Here is a 6,893-nt window from a genome sequence, read left to right on the forward strand (position 1 = left end):
GGGAAGCGTGAAGAGTCCATCTTGTCAAGGCCAAAGGAAAAGCTAAGGTTAAGCAAGGCCTCCTCTCAATCCCAGCTCGGTGAGGGAGGCATTCATTTCCAAAGGCTAGATGGGCGCCCCTGTGCCCTGCAGCCCTGCCCTCACTGGGAGGGCTTCGTGGACCCAATCAAGAATGTACCGCCCCCGGGCTGTTGAGGAGTGGCGTAGAGCCATCTACATTGATCTTCCTGACCCCGGGACCCCTTCACTCAGAAATAATTGCCTGGTTCTACGAAACACTCGTGGCCTTAGTGGGCCTCAGGGGAGCCATTGACCGCCAGGCTGTTTCCTTCACACCCCTAACTCCCGGTGATTAGTGGGATTTAGTGCCTGGGCAACCTTCAGGTGCTTCTGAAGCTGCAGCCACGCAGAGGAAGCCACAGGCCTCACCAGGCTGTCCTTACAGCCTTGCAGGCAGGTGGACTCAGGGGTAAAGTTAGCAAAGTCACTAAGCCAGACTCCACAGAGGGACGGTGGGAGGCCTGCTCTAGGCACTCCACACTGGAAAAGGAATATGTACTGGGCAGGGCAGTGAAAAAATTAGACAAGGAAAAGCCATTCGGTCCGTCTAGGACCCTTAGTCTTGGTGGCCAGTGATTATCCACCCAAATAGGGACTGGGATTTTCCGATTACAAAACTGAAAAAAGAAAGGCTAAGGTGAGCCAGGGCAGCCAGCTTGGCCCTAATCAAAGATAGAAGAAGACTCGTGTGCCTTCCTCTCCCACTGGCGTCAATGAGTGGGCACCACAGAGCTGCCCTCGCAGGCAGCTGACACACCACAGAAGGCCAGTATGCCCACGAATACGAAAAGGTGTCACGTTGAGTCTGGAAAGGCAGTGGGTTTTGTGGACAAGACAAAGGGGAAAGAGAAGTCCTCCCGCAGTGCCCCTGCTGTGTGCTCCTTGGGCTATTCATTTAATTATCACAACAGCCTATGACGTCATTCCTGCTTTACACCAAAGGAGTTGAGTGGTTAGTAGCCCAAGAACGCACAGACAGCATAAGGAAAATCCATATTTGAACCTAGCCAGTTGCAAGGCTTCTACTCTTTCCACTCAAGTACACTGCTTTTCTTCAGTGGAGAACCCGGGTCCAGTCCAGACCCACCGAGTCAGAATCAGCATATTAACAAGACCTCCAGGCAATTCACATGTACATTAAGGGTTGAGAAGCACTGCTCTAGCCCACAGGACTCAATTCTGTGTGGCTCCAGCCTACTCTGCCAGCAGAAATCAGAATTTCCTGGATGAGGTGACTTGACTCTGTCAGGCAGCCTGGACTCATGAACGTCTGAAGGACCTGGTAGCTGAATCTTCTCCAAACTTCAATAGAGGTGTGGTGGGATTTTCCAAATTTTTCCTGGGTTTGACTGAATCCATATAAATTATTCAAGGAGTACTCTCATAAATGTGAAAGATAAACTTGAACCCTCTGGAGTTACTTCAAAGAATGGTTACCTAGAAGCCCCTGATCCGTGCACTAAGGATTCTGGACCATAATTTGAACTGATTATCCATCTTCCTGCGAGAGACCACCAAGGCTACAGCCATCACGCGGCCAGCCCTGATGTTTTACTTTAGATCACCAGATGTATCCGTGCCCGGGTCCTCTTCCCCAGCTACTCTGGGCACGCTCTCATTTGGCCAGCCCTCCTCCTCATCCTTACTGGCCCACCTTCCAATGTACCCTCTGGAACTCCCCGTCTGTGACAGGAAAATGCCCAATAGCCTCTACTTTTTCAAATGCTTCTTGACCTCTCTTGAAACCCAGCTCTCCCCTGTGGTGCTCTCTCCCTCGGGGTATGTGCCCTCGGTCTCCCATTCCTCTTTGCTTCCAAATCTCCGGCTCCACTGAAACCGCGCTACCGAGTTCTACCAGCTGCTCCCTCGTGGCTCTCTTCTGCTCTCCCTCTCCTCCTCTGTCTTCCTCTCCACCTTCTTCCTCTCATCAGTGACTCTGCATTCATGCAGGTGACCCATCCAATACCCTAGCCCAGTGTTTCGCAGCTGGGGCTCTATTGCCATCAGGGTAGGACAATCCTTTGTGCTAGACAGTCCTGCCCATTACAAGACACGTGGCATCTCTACACTCTGTCCACTAATTACCAGCGTTTTACCCGCTCCACAGTCGTGGCCACATTAAACGTCCCCACGCATATTGCCCCCAGGAGGTAGGCAGCCCTATCCTGGGTTGAGTACTACCATCTCTGTCTCAGGCTCCTGATCTCCTCACTTCCGCCAAGCACGCAAACCTTAGACTTGTCGTCACCAGTAACTGCGCCTCTGCTAAAATCTCCGTTTCAAGTAATCTCTGACCACTAACTTCCCAGCTCACCTGAGTACCCCACACACTGAGACAAGTCTTTGACCGCATTAAGACCCCAAATCCACTAAATTCAGCCCTCGTTTTACTAATATTACTCCCTGCCCCATCTTTCATTTTTCTTCTCAGCCTAAATTCCACGGTCAGTAATTAAACTGTTTCCTTCTCAGGATCCTCCACTTCTGTGCCCTTTTCTCCCTTCATCTCATGGCCTGGCAAACCCAGCCCTGTTCAGACCCAGACCTCTCTGTGCCCGTGCCTGATCCGCTGAATGTTGCTAGGGTGAAGTCACACGGCTGGGCTGACCAGTTTTATCTTAACGTTCCCGTCTGTCAGCACCACACGTGGTTTCCTGCAGGTCCCTTGTAAGCCTGCTCGCTGCTCTCCTGGATGACACTTCAGACTTTATCTCTTCAAACCTCCCACGTGTTCCCCACACGCATTTCAGTTGAGAACCTCACTTTGTGCTTCATTGAAAATAGAGACAATTTAGGCAGTTGACCTCTGTAATGGGGGAAAATACCCAGTTCTCCCTCCCTTGTGTTTCTCCTTTACTGTCACACAGAACACTTCACTTGTGACACTTCTTCACCAGATGTGTGGGGATTTTCCCTACACCAAGCAGTTCTCCACGACACCAGCTGGTTGACCTACAACTTAATTCTGACGCTATCTACCTGGAGATGACATCAGATCCCGCAGGTTAAGCGCTCAGTCCCACAAGACTGCCCCCCACTTCAGATGCCAAACACTAGTAGTACGGCCCCAGGTTACCCACAATTTCGGTCCAGCTTGGGTACAAATCGGAGGTTCCCAAGTTTGAGTCTGATTTGCTAGAGAGGCTCACAGAACTCAGGGCAACGCTTCCATTTACCAGTGTATTAAAGGATATGATAAAAAAAATACAAATGAACAACCAGGTAAAGAAAAATACAAGGCGAGGTCTGAGAGCGTCCCGGGCACAGGAGCTTCTGTCTCCGTGGAGTTGGGGTGCATCGCCCTCCTGGTACGCGGATGTGTTCAGCCACTGGAAACTCTCCACACCTCATACTGTTGGGGTTTTTTGGAGGCTTCTTCACACAGGGATGATCAATTATTAACTCCATTTTCAGCCCCTCTCACCCTTCTAGAGAAGTGGCGGGGGGTGGGGGGGGGGAATCGGTGGGTGGTAGAAATTCCAAGCCTCTAATCGTAGCTTAGTCTTTCTGGAGACCAGGAGCCATCAGGCACCCACCCAGAGTGGCCTCAATAGAACAAAAGCTGCTCCTGGGGCTCCTATCACTTAGGAATTTACAAGGAAAGGTTCTAGGAGCTCTGTGCTTGGAATTGGGGCCAAAGACCAAGACATATATTTACTATTATCTCACAGCTTCCAATTTTTCAACCTACATACTCATTGGAGCTTGTACCCAGAGTCACTGTCTGTGTTACAGTGGGAAAACGTCCTTACTATTTTCAAAAGCCAAGCCTTCCTTTGTCACTAGATCTCACCCTCTCTCATCTCTCAAGGACTTGCTCCAACATTATTCCTTCTCTCCTTCAAAACACCAATTTCCCTTTCTCCACTGGATCATAAGACATGTTCCAGCATAAGACATGTCAGCATAAGACATGTTCCATGGTTTCTCAGCCAAAACCGAAAACCCAAGACAAACTGTCCCTTCACTCCCTCATCCCAAGCAGGGCAACATTTCCCGATTTCACTCCACAACAAAAGTTCATGCACTTTCATGTCTCATTCACTCTTATAAACAACATTTTGGTTTACATATATATGTTTCATACATATATACACACACACATATATATGAAAGAATATATAGGATGTATATGTACAGTCTGAAAAATAATGAAACGAACACTTCCTGTACCCAACACCCAGCCTAAAAAATAGGACATGAAGCAGGACCTCAGAAGCACCATCTCTCTCCCCAGTCACTTCCTCTTCCCCCCCACTGCTATCCCGAACTCTGTGTTAATCATTCCTTTGCTTTTTCTTTTTAATGGTTTTTAATACCCACAGATGTATCCCTAGGTAGTATATTATTTGCTTATACCTATTTCAAAACTTTTTATGAATGGAATCATTTTGTATATATTCCCTTGTGATTTACAAAATTTCTACATATTTTGGAATTCCCTGGTAGTCCAGTGGTTAGGACTCTGCACTTCCACTGCAGGGGGCCCGGGTTTGATCCCTGGTTGGGGAACTAAGATCCCGCAAGTTGCATGGCATGGCCAAAAAAAAAAAAATTAAAAATTCTACATATTTCTTTAATTCATGCATGTTTATATGTACAATTATAGTTCATTTTCACTGCTGTATTCTGTTGTACAAATATACCACAGTTTTATTTATATATTCGACTTTTAATGGACATTTGGCCTGTTTCAATTTATGGCTATGAATATCGTAAGGCATACCTTCTGCTGCAGATGGAAGGGTTACTCTGCGGGTGGAGCTGTGAGGCTGGAGGGAAGATGGAAGGGTTTCCGCTTCTCTGGGAGGGGAGCTGCAAAGTTGGAGGGAATGTGCACATCCAACTTTATTAATTTTTAGAAAAAAACAATGTATTCTTCTTACTGCACTTTCATTAAATAAAATCCTATTCAGCCTTCTCTCCATCTGCTAGTCAAACGGAGCTCCACAGGCTATTTTCTTATAATGTCATATAATGAAATTTCAGAGCCTGGGCTTGAAAAGTATTTTTTTCATTACTCAGACGTGAGAGCTGTTCCCTGCTCCCTCACAGCCGCTAGGAGGACGATACTCAACATCACAAAAGTGGTTCAAAGAATCTGCTTGGCAGGTGAGAATGTAGGGGATCAGCTGCCTCTGCCTCGTGTCGGAGGGGAAGGGGGTGAGCCCGGGAGGAGCCAGGGCTTGCTAAGGTGTGAGTGGGTCCAGCAGAAGGAGACAGCGTTTGAGTCCATCGGCAAGTTCAGCCTGGCCTTAGCCGTTGCAGGAGGCGTGGCAAATTCTGCCTTGTATAATACCGATGCTGGGCACAGAGCTAGCCATCACCTTTGACCCGTTCTGTGGAGTGCAGGACATTGTTGTAAGAAAAGGGACTCACTTTCTCATCCCTTGGGTGCAGAAACCAATTACCTTTGTTTACCGCCCTCCACCACGTAACGTGCCAGTAATCACCGGAAGCAAAGATGTACAGAATATCAACATCCCCTTCCAGCCGGTTACTAGCCACTTCCCCGAATCTTCACCAGCATCAGAGAAGACTATGATGAGCGCATGCTGCCGTGCATCACTACAGAGATCCTCAAATCCGTGGTGGCTCGTTTGGATGCTGGAGAACTGATCGCCAGAGAGAGCTGGCAGGTGAGCGATGACCTCATGGAGCGAGCAGCCACCTTTAGGCTCATCCTGGATGACATAACCCTTGACACCTCTGACCTTCGGAAAGGAGTTCACAGAAGTGGTGGGAGCCAAACAGATGGCTCAGCAGGAAGCAGAGAGGACCAGACTTGTGATGGGAAAGGCTGAGCAGCGGAAACAGCCGCCATCGTCTCTGCGGAGGGCGATTTCACGGCAGCGGAGCTGATAGCCAGCTCACTTGCCACTGCAGGCGACCGCCTGATTGAGCTGCACCAGTTGGAGGCCTCGGAGGACATCACGTACCAGCTGTCCCTCCGAACATCACCTACCTTCCCGCTGGGCAGTCGGTGCTCTTCCAGCTGCCCCAGCGAGGTCCACACCTCCTGGGGCCATCTGGACCACAGCCCTGATGATTCTCAACATCACCTTCCCTCTTCCACCCCAGAAATCACTGTGAAATTTCATGATTGGCGTAAAGTGAAGGAATTAAAAGTAAAATCACTTCAGATCTCTAACTACTCTATCAAAGAAAAAAAAAAAAAAGAATCTGCTTGTTTGGTTCAAAACTTTTAACGGAATGTGTCCTGTTCTCCCATGTAAAGTAGACACATGTGACTCTTCATCACTATTTGCAACTCAGAGCAGCAGGGTCTTGTTGGACTCCTATGACTTTAGAAATTGTTGCCGCATCCTGTGAAAATAACCACCATGTGAAAATAACCTCCAAAGAAACCAGTATTTGGTTGCTTGTCTTAATTCACTGACTTAATTATAATGTTATAATGTTGTAAATTGTCTCAGTATTCCTAAAAGTTATAGATGCTTGAAAAAAACTTCTCTTACAGATCAGAAGAGGATCATGACACTTTTCTCTTACATGCATCACGGAAAACTCAAAGCCCCTGCTAGATATATTATAATATTTAACAAATCATCTGAAAGTCCTTGTATCATCTTGTCAACATTGGGTAATCAAAATTGTTTTCCAAAGTAGCTGTAATACTCTCCAATCCCACCAGCAGAAGATTTTCATTCCCATTACTCCACACCCTTGTCTAGACTTGATGTTGACTAACTCTTTAATGTTTGCCAGTCTGGTAGGCATAAATTGGCATCTAGCTGCGCATCTAATTTGCATTTTCCTGACTATTAATAAGATTAAGAATCTTTCTATGTTTCTGGGCCTTTTTTTTTTTT

The 6,893-nt window shown here is 47.5% G+C and overlaps 1 non-coding gene and 1 pseudogene across 1 annotated transcript; both read left to right on the plus strand.

Annotated features, from left to right (window-relative positions):
- The first annotated feature begins 4,499 nt into the window (after positions 1-4,499).
- On the plus strand, positions 4,500-4,572 carry TRNAG-UCC. The gene has a single exon. It is a non-coding gene; the product is annotated as a tRNA-Gly (tRNA).
- A 455-nt stretch (positions 4,573-5,027) lies between these two features.
- LOC118881827 lies at positions 5,028-6,106 on the plus strand (annotated as a pseudogene).
- Positions 6,107-6,893: the final 787 nt, after the last annotated feature.

This window comes from Balaenoptera musculus, chromosome 1, assembly GCF_009873245.2.
Source record: "Balaenoptera musculus isolate JJ_BM4_2016_0621 chromosome 1, mBalMus1.pri.v3, whole genome shotgun sequence".
Classification (NCBI taxonomy): domain Eukaryota; kingdom Metazoa; phylum Chordata; class Mammalia; order Artiodactyla; family Balaenopteridae; genus Balaenoptera; species Balaenoptera musculus.